Consider the following 16399-nt stretch of genomic DNA (forward strand, 5'->3'; position numbering starts at 1 on the left):
CCGCCTCTGGCGCAGAGTCACCGCTGTACCTGGTCCGGAGGTGCGAACCCGTCCCTGATGTGCCTTCCTCTGGGGCGTGACGTGGCGTCCGAGCAGCTCGTTTCTAGGGACCCGGGTCCCCCCGCCGCGGTGCCCCGTGTCCGCTCTCCACTTAATCTGCGCGTGAAATGTGCTTTGTACGTGAACTGATGAAAAGTTACAGTGTCTTACCACCACGTTGACGGTGCGGGTTAGCTCCCGTACCGGATGCAAAGGCTCATCCAGATGTTTGCCTGCAAACCTCATCGCAGTAACAGCGTTGCCGTGTCCTATCAGTCATCCTAAACTTGGCCTTAAAATATTAAAGCCATTCAATAATGTTATGAAATATTAAAATCAAATCTGTGAGGAGACTAGCAAGGACCTGCTGCGTGAATGGTGCGAGCGAATCCCGGGCCGGGGGGGGGGGGCGTCACACGCGCGACAGAGGAGTCTGCAGTGGCCACGCCCGGGGAGTCCTCGGGACCTCGCACTTCCAGGCGACTGTGACCGGCCTCGGCCGTGCGCCCTCCGGCGGCGGCCCCTGCTGGCTCCAGCGCCGGCCTCCACACGCACTGCTCAGCTGTCTGGCGGGCCCGGAGCGTTTGAGTCACGTAGGCCGGGCGACCCTGCCCCAGCCGCCCTGACGGACGCCGGCCCCCCGGGGGTGCCGCTCTGTCCCGTAGCTGCGATTTCTCTGTCGCCACCCCCGCCCCCCAGGAGAGGCCCGGCCTCTGCTTCCCTCAAAACCAACAGCTCAGAGCGGCCCCTGCAGAGGCGCGGGCGCTGGGCGGGCGCAGAGCGCAGGCAGGAGACAGCAGACGTCTGGCTAAGTGGGCACATCTGTCCAGCGGCTCTGCCGCGCTGCGCCGCGGGTCCGGAAAACCAGTTTTATTTTCTGGCTGCTGATTTCCACGAGTGGGAGTCTTCCCGGCAGGCAGGTGCCTTTCACGTGCGCGGCTTTCATCCGTTTACTTATTTACTTAATTTCCTCTTCCTGCACAGAGGGCGAGACAAAGAGCCGCGGTCCCCTCTCCGGCCCTGGGGGACGCGACGGCGGGAGAGGAGCGGAGCCCCGCGTCCGCAGATTAAGAGAGCGTCCAGCCCTCCAGAGGGCTTTTGAAAAGCTCTTTGTGCAGACCGGGAGCTCTCCAGCCCTTGCCTTTCTCTCACCCGGGCTCGGGGCTGGCTGCTCAATAGGATAATGGGCCTGCTTTAAGTCAAAGCCCCGCGCCTCAGTCACAACAATGAAAAACGGAGCCTCGGCGACCCCAGCGAGTTTGCAGGCGTGCCGTGCTTTCCCGGGGCGCCCCGCCCGAGAGGAGGGGCCTTTCCTTGCGCCGCAGAGGTTAAAGGGACCCTTCCCTCCGTCTGTGAGGAAGCGATGACTTCCGTGACGCGAGGACGGGCTCCCGCTCCCCGCAGCTAACGTGATGCATGCCAAGCCATGCAATTAGTGGTGGCCGTGCCAGACGTGTTTTTTTTCCCTCTCCCCTCCCAACGCGCCTCTCATGGAACCCTCGTGAGGAGCAGTGCCATCTAACGTGGGTAGTAAACACGGAGAGTAAATTATTAATATCTGGAGAGGCATGCGGATGGCGGGACCTCCATTTTTCCTCTGAGCTGCTCGTACGCCCTTGCTTGTCTTTCTTGCCAACAACAACAACAAAAAAATGGCAAAGATAAGTAAGAACTTTTCTCCGAAAAGTAACATGCAACAGGACACGGGTGTCATAAATAGCACGGCGCGGCGGGCGAGCGCCTGCGCTCCCTGCCTCCGCAAAGTGGATGGTGACTGACTTCTGGCTCCGTGTGGAGCCCAAGCTGACTGAGGCTGGAGCGTGTTCGTCTACGTGCTGCTCACTGGGGGTGGCCTGGGGCGGACAGTTGGGGTGCTGCTTCTCAGTCAGGTTCCCGGCCCACACAGTAACCTTGACATTCCCCACCGGCACACGGAGAGAGAACCCCCCAGCAAACCCGTGTCCCGGGGAAAGGCTGCCAGTGTGCGCCCCAGCCTCACCCTCCGTCTGGAGACTTGCGCAGTGATGGCCCGGGTCCCTGGCCCAGGCAGGGCTGGCCCCAAGGTCCTCCCTGCTCCGGCCGGTTCACCTCAGGAGGCATCCGCAGGATCTGAGCGCCTAAGCACACAAGGTCAAATTAAACGGCTCCGAGGCTGCTGCTGGCTCAGGGGCCTGACCTGGCTCCCGGCCCCCAGGCCCAGACCCGGAGCAGCAGAGGGGCCGGGCCTGAGTCCCGCTCCGCAGAGGAGCCAGAGGCACCCGTTTTCTCCCCTGTTTACTCCAGAGGCGCCCCTCCTCCCCGCCTGCTGGCACCCCTGAGCCGGGCTCCGGCTCCCCGTGGCATATTTTTGGGTCATAGAACACTGAGGTCACAGGGACAGGCTCTTTATCTGAGAAATGGTGACACGGAGCATGAACCAGCAAGATGCGCTCTGACTTCGGGCTCCTCCAGGCGCTGCCCTGGCCCGGCCCTGGCTGGCCGGCAGAAGCCCTCCTCCTCCTCTCTGCCCTCGCCGGCCCGCAAGCCTGCCTGCTCGGTCTGCAGCGCGGACCGGTTCCCCACGCCCATCCGGGCCGGCTCCGGGTGCCCGCATCCGGAAGCCCCGAGGGCGCAGACCCCGGCCGGAAGCCCCCGGGGAAGGTGCCAAGCAGAGCGAGCCCTGGCGCCACGGAAGGAGACGGGCGTTTCACGTGGGCATCTGCCTTCCCTCCCGCTGGCGCCTCTCCCCCGCCGCGGCCAGTGCCAGGGCCCCCCTGCTCAGCCTCGTCCCCCCCGAAGTTAATCAGCCTCACTTGCCAGTTTGCTTTAGTTTGGGAAACACTTAACAACCTGGAAACGGTCGGGGCCACGGCTGCCCCCGGTCCCTCCAGCTCTGCCTGGCCAGGGCTGTGGGGCGCTCCCCAGGCTGTGGCGTTTGTCGGGAACCCACATCGCAGCCGCGCGGCCCCACTCCTCCCTGGCGGTCACCGAAGTTGCCGGATGCCCCTCGGTTTCCCGGCCACACCAGACCCAGTTGCATAACCTCGCCCCCCGCCCCCACTTGCGCCGCCGGCTCCGGTCCACTCCAGCTGCACGGGAGCGCCCCGGCCCCAGAGCCGCCGAGTCCTCCCTGAGCCCCTTCCTGGGCGAGTGCAAGCACCTGAGCCGGGTCGGCGCCCGTCAGGGTGGTGCCGTGCCTGTGGCCAAGTGCAGGGAGCCCCCGGGCGGGCGCGGGAGGAGGGCGTGCGGGGCTCCGCTTACCTTCCGCTGCTTACAGTTAAGTCGAGGTCGGCGCAGCGCCTGGCTGGGGCATGTCTCGCCGCGGACCCGGGCGAGCCTGGCGCGGCACGGAGCACTCCGGACAGGGCATCCGCAGGGAGGCTCGCGGGGCTGGCTCGGAGGAAGGCTCCGCTCCGGGGACTTGGCCGGCTGCGCGCCCCTCACCCGCCCCCTCCACGGCCACGGCGCGGCCCGCCCGGCCGGCCCCCGCGCCGCAGCTCGCGTCCCTCCGGCCCGGCTCGGCTACCAGCTACGCGCACGAGGAGGCAGAAGCTCCGCGGGCTCCGGGGACGCCCGCGCGCCCGCTGGCTCGCGGCGTGGTGGAGCCAGCCACAGCCGCCCGGCTTCCTGCTCCTCCGATGTCCTCATTTACTGCAATTGTCTTCGGGGAGGTCTGGGAGCCGGGGCCGGGAGGTGGGGGCGGAGCGGGGGAGGGAGCCGGAGGGAAGTCCTTGCCGCGGCCCCCAGGTCCCGGCTACTCCACGGAGCCTGGAGGAGAGGGCACCGGAGAGCCAGAGCCGCGCACGCCCGCTGCCTGTGCGCCCGGCTGGCACCGAGGCGGGCGGAGCCCCGGGCCGCGGGGGCGGGGGCGGGGGCGGTGCAGGGCCAACCGTGTGCGCGGGGTGGGGGGTCCGGAGGGAGCGAAGGGGCCCCCGCCCGCTCGCCCGCAGACACCGGAGCCCCAGCCCGAGCCGGAGGAGGCGGTGGAAGGAGCCGGCGGCGGCTGCCGCCTGCGCGCGGGGCTCCGCCGTTGTGAGTCCTCTGGGTCTCTGGGCTGTAGGCGGCGCTGTGGGGCCCTGGAACTTGTTGAGTCTACCCCGGAGCTGCCTCTGGAGCAGCTGGAGGGCAGCAGGGCACCCCGCGCCGTCTCTGGGGAGGGGCTGCTGAGGACCCCGCGCCACCACCGGCTCCTGTACCACCCCGCCCGGCCCGGTGGGACTTTGAAATCCAGGCGTCCCTGCCCCCCTCACCTGCGGGCTGCCGTGGAGATGAGGGTCAAGGGCAGGTTTCCTTGTGGCTTCCACCTGGTGTGAGCCCCAGCAAGCGCAGACCTCGGACAGGCTGGTTGTGAGTGGCCTGGGGAGGGAGGCACCTGCCAGGTCCGCTGCCCCCTGATATTCAGGGGGACTCCAGCGCAGGCAGGCCCCTGCCCCTCCTCACCAAGACCAGCCCCCCCACCCCCCGCAGCCCCATCGCACACCAGCCAGCACCCGCAGTGGACCGGGCGCACACCACATCTGTTTCAGGGCAAAGTAAGGCCCACTTGGGGAGAGATCTAGAATGTACAAGGAACTGCACCCCACCCTGCACCCCTTCCCCCAAATCTACCAACAAGTAGGTCTTCCGAGCTCAGAGCAGCTGGCCAGGGGCCGCTCCGGCTCCTGGCAGGCCGGCCCTGGAGCCTGGGCCCGGGCCCGCCTCGCCAGCTGGCTGCAGGTCCCCGGGCCCCCACACTTTCCCGGGCTCGGGTTTGAAGCTCACCCTGTGGACACACTCGCCAGCAGCCACGCTCCTTCACCTGAACAGCTCTCGAGGAAGGACAGGGTGACGGTGGACCCGAGGGTGGCCGCAGGCCTCGGGGAACAACTGGGAGGCCACGTGGGGACATGCCGTCCCTCGCCGCAGACACACGCAGCTGCAGGTGCACACGGCTCCGCCGGCACAGCCCGGGTCCCTGCCCCTAGTGGCAGCCCTGTGACTGGGACCCGGCCATGGCTCCCTCCTCGTTTTCGAGCTGAGCTGAGCCCAGCACTGTGCTCCCCTTGGCGTCTCTTCTTTGTGAACGGCTTTATGGGAAAGGCTTCACTGGCCTCTGTGTGGGCGCTTGGGGTGATGGTCCAGGAGATACTCCAGAGAGTCCAGAAGAAAAACATCCCATCCCGTCTCCCCTTACCTCTCAGCATGCTGTGGGGCATCGAGTCTGCCACCCTCAGACTCCCTGACCCGGGAGGGAGGACCCCGAGAGAGAGCCCTGACCCGGTGCGCCCCAGCTCCGGCCGCCTGGTGTGTGTACTCGCCCTTCTTTGCCCAGGACCCCCGAGTCGGGCTTCTAGCCTATTTACTCCCCCGGCTGGCTGGGTGGCGCTGCTGGCGGGAGTCGGCTGGAGAGGCAGGGTTCTTCCATCCTTTGCCATTTAGGCGATGCGTGAGCAGCCCTGTAACTCGCTGTCCTGCCGGGAAGGGAGCCAGTGTGGGGGACGCGTAGGACTCGGGGACATTTAATGCCAGGTGGGAGGGATCATCCCCGTAGCTCCTTCCGACTCTGTCTCTGGGGGACGGGGCCATGGTGGCTGTGGGCTCAGGAATTCTGCCGGCAGCCCGGGGAGCTTCCTGCCCGGCCTCAGGACTGCGAATCCGCTGAGTCCAAGCCCGCCCCCCATCCCTTACGCGGGTGCCTGCGTGTCACGCGGCCAGGAACCTGCATTTGTGCTGGAGGCGTGGGACGCGGGCACTCGAGGGGCCCTGAGCGGAGACAGGTACACGTAAATGCATGCCACGCAGCACAGAGCACAGCCAGAGGTGGCGGCGCGAGCCGACCAGACAGTGGCTCTGGGGACAGTGAGGCGGGACAGCGGCGTGGTGTGTGAGTCTGGGGAGAAAATGAAAGGCTGTGACTGGCAGATCAGGAGGCTCCGTTTTCTCGGTTGGGGGGAGTCTTGTTGGACTCCTCGGCACCATCAAGACCACCGTCGGTTGTTCGACCGTCTGGGGGCTGACAGCTGTTTTCCCGAGTCTGCTGAAATCACGGGTAATCCCCCCCTCCCTTTTTGAAGTAAGATGCCCTTTGCCTATTGCGCTACTCAACGGCACGTCTGCAACTTCGCAAGCGTACACGCCGGTGAAAAGTGGTCTCACTGTCCCTCGGGCTCCGGAGAGAGGCTCCACGTGGGTGTGAGGTCGGTGGGTCCTCGTGCTGTTTCCTCGAAGGCAGCGCCGAGCTGGGGGCCGGCGGGCCGGTGGGGCTCCGCCGTCCCTGCCCACGCTCCCCCGGGGCACCCCCGGGGCGCATGTCTTCAGGGCCTAGACTGAACGGTGGTGCTCGGTTTCCTCAGGAGAAGAGTCGAAGTCCCTAGAAAGTAGATTCATCTCAGGAATCACGTCAGTTAAAAATCAGTCTCTAATATTGTGCTTCAAAGTTTTGCTGAAAAAGAGCTTGCAGAGGGAAAACTAGCTGTTTTTTAAAGCAGGGTCTCCTGAAAGCAGACGCGTCGAAGCCACCGGAAGAAGAGAAGAACACAAAGTGCAGGATGCACGACTAAGGCAATATCTACCTGAGTTTCTCTTCTTTCGCTTTCTTCTCGGAAGTGTGCGGGCGTTACGCAGAGAGTGGCTGCGGTTCCAGCCTCACGGTTTAGCGAGTTCCGGTGTCCGCGTTGCAAAGGTCAGGGATGCCCACGTCAGAGCTGCAGGAGGATGATCACGAGGCCCCACAGCGGGCGGGGGGGGGGGGTCCCACGGCAGGGGGTCCCACGGCGGGGGGGTCCCACGGTGGGGAAGAGACGGAGCTTAGATTCCGGCCCCACTCCGCTGGATGTCAGGAGGCAGCGTGGCCCCACCCAGGTCTGCGGTGTCTGCGTGAGCTTGAAATCTGCTCAAGAACCCGCGTTATAATTCAGTGTGACTCCAGCGTGCCGCACACGCCTCAGTGGCCCTGGATGAAGAGGGACGTGGTCGGAGTGCGGTTCGTCAGTCCCGGCTCCCGCCCGCCCCGTCGCGCCCTGGTCCCCGCCCCGTGGCAGGTCCGCTCCCTCCCCTCCCAGGGGTCCCCGGGCCTCCTTGGCTGGAAGAGGGAGGGTTCTTGGTCTCCTGCACGAACTTGGCTTTCACTCTGCTGGTGCTTATTCTCCACTGTGCTTCCCGTTGGGCCCTGTCCGTGGAGTGAAGGAAGAAACTTCAGAATCGGTGTTTCTAAAGAGTAAGTTTGAGATGTAAATGTGGGCATGGAGTCGCCAGCAAGAGGAAATAACTTTGTTAGAGAAGTCGGTGACTCCAAGTTTCAAGCAGATCTTTTTTAAAAAACATGTTATTTATGCTATTACAGTTGTCCCAGTTTCCCCCCTTCGCTCCCCTCGGCCCGGCGCCCCGCCCTGCTCCCTCGGGGTGTCCCCACCCGGTGTCCAGGTCCAGGGGTCCTTTCTGTACGGTCCTCGACCAACCCTTCCACCTTCTTTCAGCCGTCCCCGCCCCCCCAACCACCACCAGTCCATCCCGTGTTCTGCGGCTCTGCTTCCGATCTGCGCGTTGGTTCACTCTGTTCACCGGGGGCCACTGATCAGCGAGATCGTGTGCTGTTTTTGTCTCACTTTGCACGGTAGCCTCCTCAGTTCGCTCTGTGTCTGTGCTCACCCCGAGCCCCGAACGCCGGGTTCGGGACGTGTCACGTGAGGAAAAGGCGCCCCTGTGGGTGGGCAGTGCCGCAGCGAATGAGGGCTGGGGGGGCGGGGCTGGGGCCGACGGCCCTGCAGGGCCGCTCTTGGCCGCAGTGTAGCGGGTGGTCGTTACGGGGGAGCTGCCTGCTCCCCAACCGTCTCGCACTTCGCGTCTCCCTGCCCGTTGAAGGGGGACCGCCTCGCTCTGGGGCATGTCCTGGCGTGTCGTGGCGTGTCGTGGCGTGTCGTGAGCATCGTGCCCTGAAGTTCTGGTGGATGAAATGTATGGATGATCGCGTGTGTTCGCCGCATCCAACTGTGAAAACGAAGAGATTCCTTTGAATGGCACCCGCCGCCCTTCCCAACAGAGTAAACACTGTGACCCGTGACACTGCTGATGAGACTTTCAGGTCCCTTGAATTAGGGCCGGTGACTCATTCGCACCATGGAAATAGCACGGAGGCAACATCTCCACCTGAGGGTTCGTACGTCGCTGGCTCTTTCCCTTTCGGTCCCGGGTGTTAATGAGCACCGTCACCTCCGCCGCTGCCTCGGCCTCCGTCCCCCGCTGTCTGGGGCGGGCCGCGGGGCTCAGCCCCAGGAACCGCCCCCCCACCCCAGTTCGGGCTCTGCGGCTGTGGGCGATCTGCACAAATCCAGCTCAGTATTGCAGGCACCCCTCATAGGCAGAGGGTGAGCAGACCAAAGCCAGGCAGGGGTGTCCCAGCCGCCCCTCCGGGTCGTGTAAGTGGACCTCAGCGGGCGCCCCCAGGGTAGAGCTCCTGGCTTTCTGAGGCCCGTGGAGAGCTCAGCTCTTGCTTGCATTCCTGCTTTTTCCAGGGAAGCAGATACTTTGTTAGCACTGGAAGGAGGTTTGAGAACCCCGCTGGAGTGGAACCTGGGTGAGTCGGGAGGCACACCAGCCTTGGGCCGGGACGTGGCTGTGCTCGCCGTGCAGCGTGAGCAGGCCGGGCCCCAGCAGCACGCGGGCCTGTGGTCTGCGCGCCGCGTGAGATGCAGAGACCTCCCGCAGACGCCCCGTTCCCCGTGTCCTGACAGGCGTGCGTGATCTCCGCGTTGGAATGCCGAACAGAGTCAGTGTTTTAAAAGCGTCACTCATCCACGGGTGGGACTCATTTGGAGCGAGCGAGCTCCGTGCGTGAAAGGACGGCTCGGCCACGGGCGGGCTGGCGGGTCTCCCTTCGCCAGGCGCTGCTTTTCACTGAGCCCCCCCCCCCCCCCCGCGCCCCAGGCAACCGGGGCTTCCTCATCAGTCAGCGGGATCCAGCGTGTCAGAAGCTACTTAGAATACGACCTCACAGAGAGATGCGTCTTTTGCGGCTAGTGCAGCCTACCCTTGACTCTTGCGTACATGTGTGCCGGTGGGGCCACACGGACACACCGGCGGCTCCCAGCGCCGTGTGCGGCCGATCTCTGCACAGGCGCCGCGATCTGGGCTGGCGGCACAGAGCGTGGGTGCGCCGAGTCCGCTCCGGCCCCGCTCTCCCTCCCGCTCGGGGGGAGGGCCAGAGCCGAGAAGACACGGGCTTCGCGCCCGTCCCTCCTACCATCGCCCCCCCCCTACACGCGGCCGGGCACTAGCGTAGGAGACGCTCCTCCGATGCGTGAACCGCACACTGAGGGGCTGGCTGGGCGGCATTGTGGACGATTCCCCGTCTCCTCCACTTTCCAAAGTGTTAGCGAGTTGGAGCTGACCACTGTGCTCCTCTCGGCGCTTCTACGGGTCTCGTCCAGTTCGACGCAGTTCTTCCGTGTTTTTAACTGTGGCCCCGCACTCGGCTCCCCACTGTAAGTGGGTTTACTAAGTGTTTGACTAGAGCGTACGCTGGTTTCTTCCGGGCAAAGGACCGGTCTCGGCATCGCAGGTCCCACTGCCTGTTCAGCGCAGGCCGGTTTAGGGCACAGCCACTGCTCCGTTACTGCTTCCTGGGGGGGCGGGGGATCGCTGCCGCCACCACCCTTTCCTCTGGTCCCGGCGCAGTTTATGCCGACGGTGGTCCCTGGAGCCTAGAAGCCCCCCGAATCCACTCTCTGCACCACTCGTCAGGTGCGGGAGGGGGCACAGCGAGGGTCGCAGATGACTCGGTCAGGCGGGAGTCCTACAGAGCAGCAGCTCCCGGGATCCGGGATGCGGCGGGTGGCCGGGACTTGTGTCCGGGAGCATCCAGGAACCACCCCACTTCGCCCGAGGGCTTGGTTGTTCTCACCGTGTGTCTCCACCAGCGACCCGGTTCTGAGACCTGGACGCACTCTGTCCTTTTCCGGGAAAACACGACCTCACTCGTCCCGGGACAGGCGTGGTGGCCATGCTTGGGGACCGCCCTCACGGGGAGCTGCCTGTGCCGCCGGATCGTGGGCAGAAAGGACGGTTCCCGCAGGGGCCGCCAGCTTTTTTTTTTAAAGAGTCACAGAACGACTGTGTTGGCCTTCGCAGGTCGCACAGTCTCTGCCCTGGAAACGCCTCTCTGCTGCTGAAGCAGGAAAGCGGCCATGGCAATACGTAGGCACACGCACGCAGGGCCGAGTTCCAATAAAACTTTATTTGTAAAACCAGGAAGTGGGCGGTGTTCGGCCCGCGGGCTGCCGTTTGCCGACCCCTGGCCCCTGGCATACGTTGTGCCGATGTCATGGTGCCGTCCGCCGTCTCGGAGTTTGAGGGTGGGTTTAATGAAGCACTTGCCCTCGTGCTGCCCGTGCGCCCTGGAGGCCGGGCGCACCTGCCCCCACCGAGACCCGAGCAGAACCAGGGCAGACGTCCCGTCTCGGGTCGCCCCTGGGCAGGGACGTGGTGACGGAGCTGGTTGTCTGTGAGCACTTGGCGACACACAGTAATTTCAGGTCTCAGCATTCAGGTTCCTGGGGAACAGAACACAGCACAGCCGGGAACGGCAGCATCGCTGTGGTGCCTACCGCGGGGGCTTTGCTCCGCTGGCAGTGGGGCTGCCGTAGCCATGAGACCTGGAATGCGGTCGCCCCTCCCGGAGAGGGCCAGCACGGCTGGGGCCTGGGCCTCCCTCATCCCCTGAGGGACCACGGCATGCGACAGACAAGACAGCACTGGACAGTTCAGATTGGGTTTTTATCTCTCACCGATTGGTTGACTTTTTAATATTTTACATATTTATTTTTAGACAGAGGGCAAGGGAGGGAGAAAGAGAGGAAGAGAAACATCAGTGTGTGGTTGCCTCTTGTGCAGCCCCAAATGAGGACCTGGCCCGCAAGCCAGAATGTGCCCTGACTGGGAATCGAACCAGCGACCCTTTGGTCCACAGTTGGCATGTAGTCCACTGAGCCAAACCAACCGGGGCTGACTTATTTATTTAAATGCTTCACACTGCCACCCAGAATATCTTTGCTGTAGGCTTTCAATACTGCAGCTGTTATGGTGATCAGTGTGAAATATTTTTTTTTTGATACTTTCCAAACAGCTGAGGTGAAGAGTTAAGTTTTGTAATTGCTCTTTGAACTCATATGAAAAAAAAATGGTCAAGTATTAACTTAAATGTGGGTTTTTCTCTAACATAAGGATCAATCAAACAGACAAGTATCTTCATTGTTTTACATATAGTCCTTCAGCATTGAATATCATCGATGAGCAAAGATTTCTCGATGCTGTGTCATTGCTAAGCACGCCTAAAATGTGCCCCAGTGACCGTGAACTCAGTCCACTTCACTGTGCTGCTGTCCACTTTGAGATTCGTCAGAACTGTCCTCTGTCTCCTGCTGGCCATTCTCGATCTTCTTAAAGACGTGCAGTGAGCCTGTGGTGTAGTTTCGCAGAGCGCCGTTGCTGTGTAGCCTGACACTAGTTAGTTAGAATCAGGCCATCATGCACGGTGCGGTAAGTCACCAGGCGGCAGGTGACACGGCCTCTGCTCCGTGCTGGGCCTGCGTGTACCCGGCACCGAGAGGCCGGACCCCCACTCAGGCGTGTGGAACCGAGGAAGCACCTTTGAGTTTGTCTTTTGGCGGCAGAGCCCTCCGAGGTCCTGGGGTCCCTTCGACGGCCCCCAGGCACGCCTCCGGTCTCATGCTGTGCTCCAGCGACATCGAGGGGCCGCTCTGAGAACCCCTTTTCCTCTTTGCACGAAGGTTGCCCTGGATGGGCCAGGACGTGGGACGCACAGGAGTCAGGACGAGGCCGAGCTTGCCTTTGGAGTGTAAGAGCAAAATGCAGTGTGTACGCGTGTGTGTTCGGGCTTGATCTGGGTTTCTGTAAAAGGAAAGAAAGATCGGAGGTCATTCCGTGTGGGAAAATCTCACTCAGGTTTCTGAAGGTGGAAGGCGGGAGAAGGGGAGGAGGAGGCCGGAGGGGAGGGGAGGGGAGCGGAGCCGGGTGTGGGGGCGAACCCCTGGCCTCTGGCCGTCTGGCTTCGTGACTCGCTGACTGCGCGGGGAGGTCGATCGCGACCCATGGTCAGAGCTGGAAATCCAGCTCTGGGTTCACACGGCCTGCGGCCTGCGGCCTGGGGCGGTGGGGGAGGGCGGGCTTCAAGGGGGGCTGCAGAGCCTGCTTTCCTGGACCAGAGCCGCCTCTCTCCCTAAACGGGGGTTTGGAAGAGCAGGGTGCGCAGTGCAAGAACAGGACCCACGCCAGGAAGTGCTCCGTCGGGTAGGTTGTAAAGATGAATGCAGGCCGCCGCTGGGACGCGGACCGTCCGCGTAGCATTGACCAGGGGACCTTCGGAGACGCAGGGGTCGCAGCCGCAGTTCCACGTGGATGTGCCCGCCCCCTCCTGTGGGCACCCGCACCCACGCACCTGAACCTCGGAGCCGCTTGACTTCCACGGGGGGGCCCATCGCCTCCGACCGCGCCTTTAATCCTGGTCGCCCTCGCAGGGCTGCGGCGAGCCTGTCGCTGTCCGCGGTGCTGCTTCCCGGGGACGGGGAGGCTCGGCCGGGAAAGCCGGGCTTGGCGGCCACGGCTCCTGCTTCGCAGTCACTCACACGCACCGCGACATCGCGCCGCTCTTACTGATTTTTGTGAATCAGGAAAACAGAAAGAGGCGACGATTTCTGTCTGTGTTTTGGCTCCCTGAGAGCGAGAATGAAATTTTTTATGGAGTCTTAATTTGGCGGTTATTGTCCCGTTGCCGCCGGAAACCACCGCGAAGAGGACGCGCCGGGCTGCCATCGCCACGTCTGCGGGCGCCTGCAGGGCCCATAACGGGGCCCAGCGCTCTGCCCGGGAAGCCCAGCCTCCGCTCCTCCCTGCCACGGACTCCCGGGGGCACCAGCTCAACGAGTGACCTGCGGCTTCAGCCCCCCCCCCCGCCGAGGGGTCTGTGCCCGAGAGTTTATGCTGAAGGATGGAGGACCCTGTGCAGGTAGATGCTGATACATCGGGGTGGGGGCGGGGCCTTTCTGTGATAGCCAGGAAACAACTCCCCAGTGGAGCGAGAATCCAGAAATGCAAATCCGCCAGGAGCCGAGTCTGCCCTTTCTTCCCCACGACCTCCCCTGCGCCGCTGGCCCTCGTCTCTCCAGCCTGTCCCGCATTGCACCTGAGGTGCCAATGGCACAGGCCCTCGGATGGGCGAGTGCCAGTCCTGTCCCTCTGAGCAGCGGCCTGTGGCCGGCGGTGCGCCGGAGCAGGATGACCTCTGCTGGTCTCTCTCTCTCTCTCTCTCTCTCCGTTCCCGTCGCTGGGAGTCCTCCTACGTGAAGTTTGAAGCCAAATGCAAATTCTCCCCCTCGGCGGCATTAGCATTACTGCATTTCTCTAGCGGAGTGGGATGGAAGTTCAGAGTACTCTGTGGCAGATTTCTGAGGGCGACAAGGGCTTAATGACTTAACGCTTGACAGCCGGCCCCTCGCGCTGTCCTTCCCCGCGCTCCGGCTGGGCTGCCGAGCCCTGCACGCCGGCGCAGGCGGGCGGCAGGGAGCCAGGGTGGCGGGCTGCACGCAGGGGGCTTCCCTCCCTGCCTCCTCTTCCTGGCTCAGCAGGTGGGTGGTCTCGGGGTGCGGGCACACGCTGCCCCCCCCCCAGGCCGACTGGTGCGCCCACCTTCACGAAGATAGCAGCGTCCCTCCTGTCCTGACAGAGGCTTGCCCAGCGAGTGTCACCGACTGGGAAGTCTGCGGTCTTGAGATGGGATCCCACCAGCATCCGGTCCTCCTTGGAGCATGCTTTTGTTATTGCTGTATCTGCCTCTGACATTTAATAGCTCTTATTATTGATTTTTTATCCAGACTTTATTTTTTCCAGCAGTTTTAGGTTCACGGCCAGATTGAGGGGAAGGAAGGTAAAGAGGTTGCCCATGTGACCCCTGCCCCTCCCACTGACGGTGCTCCACCGGGTGGTGCATTTGTTGCCGTCGATGGAGCCACATTGAAGCAGCAGCGTCCCCCGCAGTCCCTAGGGCTCCTTAGTGTCCGCCCCCGGCGCCGTGCGCTCCCTGGGTCCGGACAGAGGTGAGGTGGCACGGGGCCACCGTGGCAGTGTCCTGCAGTGTCATGCGCGGCCTTGAGACACTCCCTCTGCTCTCGGCCACTCTCCTTTCCGCCTCTAGCGTTTATCAGCTTTTCTTACTGACTTTTAATACGTGGATTTTATTCTGGTAGCAATCACAGATTAGATCATCGGCTAAACAGGGAAAGTTCAGACAGTCATTTCTATAAAAATATGTTCAAAAGTAATGCCTGTGATCGGTGAAAAGTCAAGATGGCCTAGGGGAGGGGTGGTCATCTCTGGCCTCAGCCACCCCCTGGATGGGGCACGAGTGCCCCCCGGGGGTACCCTGAGGTGCCAGCCGTCCCTGTGCACACCCGTCCCCGGCCTGGGCCCCTGGTCATTTTCACGTGGCCATGCGGCCTGCAGGTCATTCCCCATCGCTGTGAACCAGCCTGCTGCTGCGTGTCCCAGGGGGCCGTGCGGCGTGCCAGAACGCCGCGTTTGGAAACGGTGCCACGCGCAGAGACCGAAACCTGCCAGCGAGATGAAGTTCAGTTTTGAGGCTGCACTGTGTTTTCCGGCTTGAAGAGCCGGGTGCTGTAGAGAGGGAGCGCACGTTACACACTGTGCAAAGCTGGTTCCTGTCCCGGAGATGTTCAAAAATCAATTTTACCTTCTTTAGCTTTTAAGAAATTCCCATGACCAGTGGGCGTGTAATCTTGGTCGTGTGTGTTTGTCAGTGGCGTGGAGGGCGGCGTCCCGAAGGGGGTGGCCCACCCCCTGGCCTGCGAGTGCGTGCGGGACGGGACCCAGGGGGAGGCGTTTCCGGGGCCATCCTGTCTCTGCGCTCCTGTAAGAACCGTTGCAGAGGCGAGAAAGGACACCGGGCCCCGTGAGGAAGCGCCGGCCGCCTCTCAAGGAGAGCGAGGTGTCCTTCTCACGGGTCATTTTGCACTTACGTGTGCTGGAAGGGGCGTGGGAGTCTGGGGTGCCATCCACAGGGGTGTGAAATGGGTGTGTGTCCATTAAGAGGTCAAAGGGCTTTACTGTGCCCAGCCGTGGACTCAGGCCACGCTGCCCGGCCAGGACGCGGCCTCAGGCCTCCCGGTTCCTCGCTCCCTGCTCCCTCCGCCCGCCCCGGGGGGCTTGCAGGTCACCCCCGTGAGCGAGGCCCTGCAGGCTTCCTCCGCGCCTGCTCGATCCGCCCACCGTCCCGCGCGAGCGTGGGGCTGCGCCTGCGGCGTGGCTCCTCTCCGCGCGAACTGACCAGATCTGTGATAAGCCCTTCCAGGGGGCGTCTCTGTTCAGGACCCTGGGGGCTCCAGGTCGTTAGGGGACTTGTGTCCTCAGCACTTTTCCGTCCCCTGCCCCGCCCCCTCCCCTCCCCCACCCAAGGATGGAGAAAGTCTCATTCCCTCCCAGGCTGACGGTCGCACCTCACGTTCACCGATGAGGTCCTACTGCTTAAATTAACTCTGGAGATGTGTTTTCCCTTGGAAAGAAAAAAAGCCTGTCTAGTTTTATACTTTTAGCAGGAATCCCTGCTTTTCCTAAGTGGAAATAAGACAAGGGAAGGATGCAGAAAGTGACCTTGAACCACTCCCTCCGGCCTTCCTTCCCTCCCCAGCCTTCTCCTCATTCCTCAGTGCCCGTGGACTTCTTCTGTGCAGCATCTCTTATTTTAGTTACATCTGTGAAGTTATTGTTAGGAGGGAAGAGAGAGACAAAGGTCTTTTCTCTTTTTTTTTTTTGTTTTTTACAAAGAATTAATGTATTCCCGTTACTCTCATTGCATTGTTTGGAGACTACTTTTTAGAGCAGTTTCAGGTTCAGAACAGAATTGAGTGGGAGGTACGGAGAGTCCCCCTCCCCCCCAGCCCCCGTCATGCCCCGCCTCCCGCACTGTCCGCTGCCGGCCCCGCCGGACAGCACGTTTGTGACAGCTGCCGACCCAGCCCGGCCCGTCGCCACCACCTCGAGTGCGCGGGGTGCCGCGCCTGCTGCGGGTTTTGACGGAGGTGCGGTGATGCGCACCCACCGCGCTCGTGCCCTGCAGAGCCCCTCACGGCCCGAGCGTCCTCCGTGCTCCGCAGGCGCGTCCGCCCGGCGAGTCCAGCCCCGGCCACCGCCGGTCTTTCTCCCGGCTCCGTTGTCCCCGTTTCCCGAAATGCCCTACGGCGAGTAGCCCTTCCAGACTTGCTTCTCTCGCTGACTCACACGCACTTACGTTCGCTACCTGTCTTTTCAGGGCTCCTTCACAGCTCCTTCTTTTTAACGCGGAATAGCAGTCCCTTCTAGGAGCTCAGCTTATGTGCCA

General features: G+C 62.9%; 2 protein-coding genes across 3 annotated transcripts in view; one reads left to right on the forward strand and one right to left on the reverse strand.

Annotated features, from left to right (window-relative positions):
* The window catches only part of INSYN2A (inhibitory synaptic factor 2A), a 47155-nt gene extending 43774 nt beyond the window's left edge, over positions 1 to 3381 (reverse strand). Inside the window, exon 1 of the mRNA XM_045853769.1 lies at positions 3280 to 3381. The gene's annotated coding sequence lies outside the window, so the exon portion shown is untranslated. The remainder of the gene's footprint in view (positions 1 to 3279) is intronic.
* The window catches only part of DOCK1 (dedicator of cytokinesis 1), a 345843-nt gene that overhangs the window by 185985 nt on the left and 143459 nt on the right, over positions 1 to 16399 (forward strand). The gene's annotated exons all lie outside the window — the stretch shown is intronic.

The sequence above is a fragment of the Phyllostomus hastatus genome, unplaced genomic scaffold, assembly GCF_019186645.2.
Source record: "Phyllostomus hastatus isolate PE091 unplaced genomic scaffold, TTU_PhHast_1.1 phas_scaffold_1066, whole genome shotgun sequence".
In the NCBI taxonomy this organism is placed as follows: domain Eukaryota; kingdom Metazoa; phylum Chordata; class Mammalia; order Chiroptera; family Phyllostomidae; genus Phyllostomus; species Phyllostomus hastatus.